We start from the raw sequence: 11,252 nt of genomic DNA, 5'->3' as shown, positions 1-11,252 counted from the left end.
TCAAATCCCCTAGCAGATTATCTGGAAATACATCTGGGAATTCTCTAACTAGAGGAATATTGTTCACATTAGCACTATCATCAGTAGATACAGTCAATACAGAACACAGATATCCCTTACACCCCTTTCTAATCAATTTAACGGCTTTAACAGATGAAATCAAATACGGAGGAGGTACTACTCCAACCCCATCAAACACAAATTCGAGTAAACCCGGTGGACGGAAAACTACTTGTTTCGTTACACAGTCTATGGTAGCATGGTATTTTGTTAACCAGTCCATTCCCAATATTACATCAAAATGATCAATGTTCAGGGGTAGTAAGTCAATAAACAAATGTGCATCTCCAACAATAATTTCACAAGCAGGGTACATATATGCACAGGTCATAGATTCCCCAATGGGTGATGATACAGCTAACAGATAATTCATGGGTTCTAATGGTCTATTCAATTTTCGTGAAAAAGCATGCGACACATACGAATGCGTAGACCCCGAATCAATCAGTACATAAGCATTTTGAGTACAAATAGAGAGAATACCTGACACAACGGTCTCGGTATTCTGCACGTCTCCCGATACTAGGGCGAACACTCGGTCCTGCCTCATAGGCTCTTTCCCAGTAGCTTTGGGGTCGGTCTTGGTGCAACAGTTGATGCTGCTACGCTTGGTGCAGCTTTACTACTGGTTTGTGGAGCAGAGGGGCAGTCTTTAACCATGTGGCCCACCTTGCCACACCTGTAGCAGGCTCCAGATATTTTATAACAGACCCCTTTGTGCTTCTTGCCACACTCAGAACAGGGTGGTATGAAACCACTTCCTTGACTGGGGCTAGTTGTTGACCCCGTATTCTGTTTCTTGTTCAATGGGTTATACTTACCTTTCTTGAATTTAAAGCCCTGCCTTTTACCACGTCATTCAGACGCTGGTGTTTCAGTTTTCAGTGCTTCGATGTTCGATTCAACCATCAAGGCTCGGTCAAGAACATTTACATAGTTTAGTAGCTTCAAAACATTAATTCTGTCGAGTATTGCAACATTAAGGCCGCCTTCGAACTTTCTGGCCTTCTTATAGTCAGTGTCCACCATGTGTGGTGCATAACGGGCAAGTTCAGTAAATTTTGTCTTATATTCAGCAATAGACATTATGCCCTGTCTCAGCTGTTCAAATTCAGTTACTTTTCTATCCCTGACACACTGAGGGAAATACTTTTCAAAGAAGGCTCCTTTGAATTGAGCCCAAGTCATAACAGTATTGTCATCATGGACTAACATCCACCACCTTCTAGCTTCTTCTTACAGAGTAAAGGTTACCAACAGTACTTTATGTGTTTCGGAGCACGGAAAAACCTCAAACAATTTTTCTGTCTCGAGAACCCATGCTTCAGCTTTTAGCGGTTCAAGGCCTCCTTGAAAGGATGGCGGTTGGTTTCATTTTGCTAAACTTTTGGGTGAGAGCAATTATATCCCCATCATTAACATTCATATTCTGTTCCGGCTGTACCGAAGGAGGAGGTGGGGGCTGTTGATTCCGCTGTTGGTCCAGTCTTTCAGTTATTAATTCTATCATTCTTTTCAGTCTTGCCATTCTTGCCTCAGAGGATGAGGTTTCAGATTCATTTGCAGTTCTCGCATTATCCATTTCACTATAGGCAGTTATAACAGTTATCAACATAGGCAGTCATTTATATAACATAGGCAGTCATTGATTTAAACAGATTAGCACATTAGCATATATTCAGTCATGTCATAGCCACACACTTATCATGCTCATGTGATGTCCTATTTACTTTTCTAGGACACCCTATAGCTCATTTGGACACGTGTGTGCGGTATAACTCGTGGTAAGTATCGCTTTGATACCACTCTGTCACGACCCAAACCCGCCCCTATGGGTTTAACACCGTAACCGGCCAGTAATCCGAGATTACCGAAGGCCTGCTTAACAGTAATACAGTAATACAGAGTACAGGGGCTGGCGGAAGCCAATACAGTAAATAAACAATGTCCAATGAGCTGTGATAATCTGTATGCAAAAAGACTTTTCATTCAAATATATATACAGTCAGACAACACAGTATGCACATATATACAATCATTCAGTCAGGGACCTAATCCCTATTAAACAGTACAGTATAGTAACAAAACAGTTACAGAGACAGAAGGGGGGGAACTAAAACACCCCTAAGCCATAACTTGTCAGGCTTAGAACCTCGCATTGAGGCACATAGGTTGGTTTGACAAAACTGGAGTTACCCCGACGCTTCTAGCTGCGGTCTGGTGCTTGTACACCTACATATATATATATATATATATATATGAACAGTGAGCTAAAGCCCAGTGAATAACACAATGCGTAAAGGGATTAAGAATGAATGTCCTTACAGTAATGAAAACAGTTCATTAAATCAGTATTTCAGTCGTTCAGTCAGTACAGTCATATGTGGTACATCCATTAGCATAACAGTACAGTAAACAGTAGGTCTTAAAAGACCGAGCAATAAATGATGGTCATCAATCAATAAACAGTAGTGGTTCCAACAAGGGAATCGACAGAGATCTCTGTAACAGTATCAATAAACAGTAGGTGCTAAGGATGCCACAATACAGTTTAGAATATAGGACATACATTTATTCAATTAACAGTATCAGTTCAGAAAGCAGTACGGTTCAATTGTTCAGAAGATAATCATTTTGAACATATCTTTACACAGTTGTTACTCACAGAGTTCTGGGCTACAGTAAGCTAGAGCGTCTCCTCGGAAAGCCAACCCTACACAGTTTACAGATTGAACACACACTAAGCTACACAGTTGGGAAAGATAGTAACTTAATCCCTAATTTGCCTCGGTGTTGTTCTACATCTATATCCTCAATAAGATGTCTTAAACTAGGCCTAAGAATGCCTAGGATGGGATGAGGATGCAAAGATGCACTTTAAAAGTATTTTCAGACTTTTCAGAAAACAGGGGTCACGCTCGAGCATAGGTCGCTCCGCTCGAGCGGACATGCAGACAAGGTTTCCGCTCGAGCGTAGACTTACCCGCTCGAGCGTTCTGCAAAACAGTCAAAAGTGCTGGATGGTGAAAATCACGCTCGATTGGGTGCTCGACACCCGCTCGAGCATGAGACACAATGTCCTGCTCGAGCGTCAATTATTTCGCTCGAGCGGACTTCAAAACAGAACAAAATGCTGGGAGCACGATTTCCACGCTCGAGCGCCAGTCACCCCGCTCGAGCGTGAGTCCAAATTCTGGAAATTCCAGATTTGAACCTCAAGCTCAAAACCAAGTTTTAAACCATAAATTTCGATCCTCTTGGGCCAATTTTCCATAAAACACATCAAAACTCATACTTTAACATGATTCAAAGCTCAATTTGTAAAATCAAAGCCCAAGGGTGTTTCAAATAAATCCAATTCAAACCAATTTCCATGAATATGAAGAACGTGCAAACATGCATGAATTAAAACCATTTCAAAGCTTCAATTTGATGCTCTAAGGAGCCAATTCTTTCAAAGACAAGGTGAAAACATGGTCTATTGTAAAAATATGAGCATGCATGTACAATTTCATGAAGGACAACTTCAAAACTTCAAAGTAAAGGCATGCATGCATGAACTAGGCTCCAATTCAACATCATGAGACCAAAACTTGACTTAAATCACTAGAGGCTCAAGAACCACGCATGAACAAGCTTAAATACAACAAGAAGAGGTTGAAATTCCTTACCTAAGTCTTGAATTAGAGGTATGGAGGCTCAAGAAGGCAAATCTCTCAGAATTTCTTCAAGATTCCAAGCAATTCAAGATGAATTCACTCTAACTCCCTATTCTCCCTCTCTAGTCGGCTAAACACTCAGGAATAATGGCTGAGCAAATGTTTGTAATGCAAGACTAAGCCTTAAACAGGGTTTGGTGTAGTGGCCCACTCAAATGGCAAAGTTGTAGTTAAGTCAAACTATGTAATTTCTCAATAATTAACCTAATTTAATTATACCAAATCAGTTTTCAGATAAATATTCCATAAAATCACATTAATTCTAAGGATCACAAATCATCAATTAATTTCGGATTCGGCCGCCGATAAGGCCTTCAATTCGCAATTTAAACGTAAAAACACGAACAGATAATCAAATAACCAAACAGATAGAATTACAATTAAACAGGTATACTCAGTCAATTCAGTTTCAATTTCAGTCAGTCAGTTCAGTAGTTTATTCAGTTCACTTATCAGTCATAATCAGTTTCAGTTTAACGGTAATCAGTGGTTATTCGGTAAACAGTGACGACGGTTGTTACACTAGCTGAATGTAGAAAGTTAGGGCTTAGAACAAGCTCAGATTTATGCAACTTGATGTGCAACCCTGTGTAATAGCAGAATGAATTTAAGAACCAGTGGAGACACCAAATTTCATCCGGCTTATAGTTTAGGAAAATAAAACAATCATCGGCAAAAATCAAGTGTGAAATAGAGGGAGAGTGTCGACTAATAGCTATGCCTCGACATACGTTAAGGGACGCCAAATAAGTAAATCCCTCCGACAATGCTTGCATGACCAACAAAAATAAATAAGGCGAAAGAAGGTCCCCTTGCCTAAGTCCCGCATGTGGTACAAAATATTCAGATGAGATTCCATTAATCAGGATAACAAATTGTACAGTAGAAACACATTGAGAGATCAATTGAATTCATTTAGAGAAAAACCCCATTTTAGCCATTATCGCTTCAAGAAAAACCCAACTGACTCTATCATAAGCTTTGTTTATATCCAATTTCAAGCCAAAACAGGATAAACACCCCTGTTTCTTTTTCTTTATATATTCTATAATCTCATGGGCCAACAAAATGTTATTACCCTTCAAAAAAGTGCATTGGTTATCGGCTACTAAATCTGGCAATACTAGACTAAGTCGATTAGCTAGTACCTTAGCACCTATTTTATAAAGCAAATTACACAAACTAATGGGCCGATAATCATTCACTGTAAAGGGACTTTTCATCTTTGGAATCAGACATATAAAGGTATTGTTGATCTGTTTAAGTACATGCTCGGAATTAAGAAATCCCAAAACAGCCTCAGAAATCGATTGTCCTACTATTGACCAATATTTTTGGTAAAAACCGGCTATAAACCCATCCGGTCCCGGTGCCTTAAACTTCCCCATTTGAAACATAGCTTTTTGTATTTCCTTAGTGGAAAATGGTTGTTCCAATAGATTGTAATGATTTGAGGTCAACTGACAATCAATTACACTAAGCAAATTAAAATGAGAAGGAAAGGAACCTGTTTTCGGAGGCTTGTTGTAAGACTCCACAGAAGGTGAGAAAAGATGTTGAAAGTGCTCCACAAAGCCCTCTGAATTTCTTGCGGGTGAGTGATAACATTCCCATCCTTATCCTAAATGAAAGAGATGCGATTTCGACTTCGTCTCCAGGACGCCATTCGGTGAAAATATTTTGTATTCCGATCCCCCAAATGCATCCAATGTTGTTTAGATCTCTAGGCCCAATATAACTCTTGTTTTTGTAACAAAATATCAAGCTGAAATCTTAAATCCTGCTTATAGAAATGTGGTCCTATAGCCTGAAGCGAACCCTGAGCCTGTTGTAATCAGTTATTAATGTCATCAATTTGACCTTGCATGCTCTTGTATGACAAAGCATTCCAGTTCTTCAAATGTTTGAGGATTATGGCTTGGCGTTGAACCAGCAAAAATGATGCGGAGCCTTGAAGAGTCAATTTCCAAACTTTGTGAATAATATCCTGTGTTGATGGATCAATCAACCAAACCGTTTCAAATCTACCCCATATCTTACCTTGGAGGTTCACTCAACTAGTGTCGAGGAGTAAAGGGTTATGGTCCAACCTCTGAATAGGCAAAGTGGCTAAAGAAAATTGACTAAAGGTTGCAACCCAACTGGATGAGGCTAACACCTTGTTTAGCCGCTCATAAACCACATCTGAATCTTTTCGATTAGTACACCAAGTATACCACACCCCTTGAGATGGAAGATCAACCAACCGGTTGCAAAAGATTAACTTATTAAAAGCTGAGGCTCCAGGAATAGTTCGTCTATGTGAACTTAATTTTTCCGCCCAACCTCGTACCTGGTTAAGATCCCCCATAATGATAAAAGGTTTCTGAAAGTATTGTATCTTTGCTTCTACTATACTCCACAGTTGTCCTCTATTGAGAAGGAAAGGAGACCCATACATAAAAAGAAGGGGTTCATGTGTTTAAGAAATCATGGCTTACTTCCACCATGTATATCATCATGACGTCTTCACATGGAGGAGGAGAAAGCTTTCTGACATTAAAATGGGAGGATGTTGTGGAGGCCTCTAAGATAGGTTTAAAAACACTACTACTTAAAATTTGTTATTAAATTAGCTTTATCAAAGTCTGAGTAATATTATATAAATTAATAAAGTTTACAAAAAAAAACAAAAACAAAAAAATTATTTGCAGAAGTTGTTTTAATTATATCATCAGAATTGCACAAATTGCATAGAAATCGTTCAAATCACACAAAAAAAGAACTCACATAAAAAGAGAGAGTAGAACTCACATGTGAGCCCCACAAACTTGTGGCAGGTTGTCTATTAATGTTGTATTTGGTTGAAAGATTTGGGAAGGAATTTTAAAAAAAAAAAGGAAAAAAATATGTGAAACTATGTGAAAATGTAAATATATTTTATTCATATTTCACCTACCTTTTCATTTTCTATTTCCAAATTTCTTTTTAAATTCCCTAACCAAACTCGACATATTCCCTAACCAAATGCAACACAAATAAATTTACAGATATTATTTTAGTAAATCCTGCTTGTATTGATTCCAGCTACATATATAGGAAGTTTTGGTAATTTTATAGTTTTTATGTAATTTTCCACTGAGGATATAACTGATATTTTTTTTAAGACTGAATAAAACCAATAAAAAAAATACAGGGAACATATCTGAGAGGGAGGTTTGTCACCGAAACGTTGGGCCGAGTTGGTTGGGCCGGAATCAGGAGTTTCTGCTCGGCCTGTCTTAAGTGTGTGTTAAACCGAGGTCTTATTCTGATTGGGCAAGAATAACGGTGGATGACCGGTCTGGGGAGTTATACATTATTTAGAGTTGGACTGGATTAGCCTTTCCGGTGTGGCGAACCGAGCTTCTGCTTGATTGTAACCAAGGAGCTTGGTTGAGCCATGGTACGGAGTTATCAAAGAAACCAGACGAATAGCTCAGTTGTTGCATGATGGCATGGCATAGTATTGAACGTATCTCAGTCGAGAGTGTTACACGACGCCACGAGAATGAAGGAAGAGAATTGCATTGTTCGTGCGTGTTGAAGCCAATTGGCGGTTTTGTTAGGTAGTGTTTAGCAGTATTTGCGCTGACACGTGGGGAAATGGGAGAAGAAAGCAAGTCCACACGTCCAAAGGTGAATGGACGCAGAAGCACATGCAGAAGTTATATAAACGAAGTTGTGCCCCCAAGCTCAGGTCTAGAACTCTCTCTCTCTCTCTCTCTCTCTCTCTCACTCTCTTTCTAAGTGTACTAACGTGATCATTGGAGGGGTTTTTTGGCAATACACCGCTGGGTAGCTCACCCCTATTGTATTCTCAGGCCGATCAAAGCGGAGCGCAACTTGGACATAAGAAGTACGGGTAATGTCGGATATTTACCTCCCATACAATTGGCATCGTCTATGGGAAATCTTTTTGGCAAACAAAACCTTGTCCTCCAGGCTCTTCCGATCATCTTTCATGGCAAACAACGACAACGTACTGTTGTCCGCCATCGACGGTATCACCCTTAAGTCCATCCGAAGAAGAGATAATCTTCCTGTCATCCTTGTCATGGCTGGTTTGGAGACCTCTCCTAGAAGACTCCCCCGAGATGTGTGAGACAAGCGCGCAAGGAGTACTAATCACTCGCAAAGCCTCGACGGGCACCGGCGGCAAAGAGAATCGCACGCTTAGCGCCTAGAGCATAAGCTGAGAGATCAAGACGCCATCGTTCGAAGGATGGCCACGGAGATGGAGGCACTAAATCAACAGGTTAAAGGGAAGGGTGTTGCTAAAATGGGTGACCACAATGAGCTCACCCAACCCCGTTGGTCAAGCAGCCAAAACCAGCGGTGGATGCCCTCACTCTCCATTACCAGAAGCTATTGGGTTGGAGACTCCGATCCACCAATAGAGAAGTCTAGCGCGCAGGATAGCAGTTACCGTCCTTCATGTCCGTCGACGACGTCGAAGTATTCCTACTCCGCCTGTTCGGAGGACTTGAGGAACATCCTAGAAGAACGAGCACACCGACAGGAGGCACAAAAGGTGTCGGCGCTGCAGCGATTATCCTATGGAGGTCGTGCCAGTGAGGAAGTTGCAATGCTGCCACCACAACTAGCTGTATTTGCCCTTTGGACAGGGACTTGGCGAGGTTGAGCGCACCCCCTTTTTGTCATGATCCGAACCCCCCCCGTGGGTTAAGGACATAACCGGCCAGTAATCATGAGATTACCTACGGCCTTAAACGAAACCAAACGTATTTTAACAGAGTTAATGGGGGCCAAACGGAAGCAATTTAAAACTTTGTCTATAGAGCTGTGCTTACATGGCACATCGTAACAACCATACATATGCACATTGATAAATCACAACAAAATATGTACCACATAAGGTTCTGTACATACAAGATCATGATAGTCTAAGTCAACCCATCAAAACTATGTGCAATAGATACAAGTTCTTCGCCAATATGACAAAACAAAACAAAAGGGCAAAACGGCGAAGGCGAGTCTCGTGCGTGAGACGCGAGGGCCGACTCTTCAAAACCTTTGTTGTTCCACACAGACTTCACTGGGTTGGGTTTGGACTTCTCTGGGCTCACCTACAAACACATGAATGAGCGTGAGCGATAGCCCAGTGAATAATATCAAATACAGAAGTTATACAAACGATATGTAGAACAACATGCTTCAAACGGCCTTGGGCCCAATTCATATTTCTATTTAACATATATAAACATAATTTAGGTCAAGTGATTGTGGTTCCAAACATACTGGTCTTTGGTCCATTTATCTTTCATTTGTCAGACTGGCCTGTAGCCCATTCAAACTTTCGTGTCAAACTGGCCTCTGGCCCATTCATTCATGTTAAAATGGCCTATGGCCCATTCATTCATGTCAAAATGGCCTCTGGCCCATCCATTCATGTCAAACTGGCCTCTGGCCCATTCATTCATGTCGAAATGGCCTCTAGCTCATTCATTTATGTCAAACTAGCCTCTGGCCCATTCATTCATGTCAAAATGGCCTCTGGCCCATCCATTCATGTCAAACTGGTCTCTGGCCCATTCATTCATGTCGAAATGGCCTCTGGCCCATTCATTTATGTCAAACTGGCACTTATAAGGCTTATAAAGAAATAAGCAATTGGACAAATAACAAGTTTCAAAATATCGATATCACTCACAGTGATCGGTTGGTTGGTTTGCCCTTGAGCTCGACCCTACACATTCTATGAACACAAAAGGGTCACAAACAATTCAATCCCTTCTTAAATCCACATATTCCTCTTTAGGCTTCATTCTTATCTCTTTAACTCATTTATAATGCTCAATGTATGCCTAAGAGTGCTTACAAGCGAAAGAGAATGGAAAACGGAACACAAAATACATTTTCAAAATTTCAGAAAACAGGGTCCCCACTCGAGCGTGGACTTCCCCGCTCGAGCGGACCCACGAGGCCTGCAAAAGTACTGGATATGTCAAATTTACGCTCGATCGTGAACTCTGGCACTCGAGCGGAAGGCCTCTCTACATGGCTCCCCGCTCGAGCGTGAACTTCCCCGCTCAAGAGGACACCATGTCTGCTGAAAATACTAGGAACACGAATTTCATGCTTGAGCGACGGTTTCCTCGCTCGAGCGGACATCAAAATTCTGAAAAATCCAGAACATGTTCTTGAGCTTCAATTTGATGTTCAAAGGTTCCAAATGCATGATTTTGGCTCAAACTTCACATATACATATTCTAACATGGTATAAACACCAAATTACAACACAATGAAGCTCAATTTCACAATTTAATCCCATACATGTCTCAAATTAACTCAAACTCATCGCTAACACACTAGATTCAAACATGCAAGACTCAAACTCCCATGATTTGCACTTGCATGTGAAATATACACAATATCCTCAACTTAATTGGTGAAGAGATGATCAAATACATGGTCATTAATCAAAATTCAACATGGATTACATACTTTATGCTCAAACATGGAAATTCATAGTAATTTCCTACATGCATGCATCTATTGACTTTAAATTCAACAAATACAACTCAATTTCCTTATAATCAAACTAATTCATGTTCTTGACCATTAATCAAACTTGAATCCACAATTTACAACATTAAGCTCATGAATTCCCTTACCTAGGAGCTCAATCTTCCAAACTATAGCAATTCTTGAGTTTAATCTTCAAATTTCCCTAACCTTGAGCCAAGATTACATAATTCTCTCCCTCTCTCTCTCTATAGCCGGCCCTCTCTCTTATTTGAGTTCGAATCAGCCAAATGAAGCTATAAAGAGAGAATTGAGGGTGTAGTGCCTTATTACAACAAACCCCACTAATTCTAATTTAATAATAATAAATAATTGGGCACTAATTCATCAATTAAATCAATTAGTTCTGATCTGAATCAATTTCCAATTAAATTTCACTGTAGGCTCTAAAAATTATTCCAATCGCAATGACGTAGTCAATTTCGATTTCTGTAGCCGATAAGGCCTTCAATTTAATTCCAAAGCAGACAATCAAACAGATATTCCTACTATTCCTACGGTGAACAGATAGAAATTCAAAACCACATATTTCACATAATGGCACACAAAATCATATCAAACACATAATCATATTCATGTTAAGGACCAATTAGCATACTACAGAACAAGGATATTACACTTTTCCTTTGAGATAGAGACCACACTGATCCCTGCGAGCTTCCACCAGCCCAAGTTTACGCTTTATGACAATAAAATCGATCCGTACATGCACATAAGCCACTTCCGGCAGGTTATGGCTGAATACAGGCATAATGACGCTTTCATGTGCCTTATTTTCCCGTCAAGTTTGGGCGAGTTGGGCCTGAAGTGGTTTGAGAGGCTACCAGAGGAATGTATCGAAAGGTGGTAGTAGTTAACGAAAGCATTCGTGACCCGATTCAAAATTAACACCAAAACGCCAAAGGA

The sequence above is a fragment of the Camellia sinensis genome, chromosome 6 (genome assembly GCF_055761805.1).
Source record: "Camellia sinensis isolate YWXY chromosome 6, ASM5576180v1, whole genome shotgun sequence".
NCBI lineage: Eukaryota > Viridiplantae > Streptophyta > Magnoliopsida > Ericales > Theaceae > Camellia > Camellia sinensis.
This window is presented reverse-complemented; position numbering follows the sequence as displayed.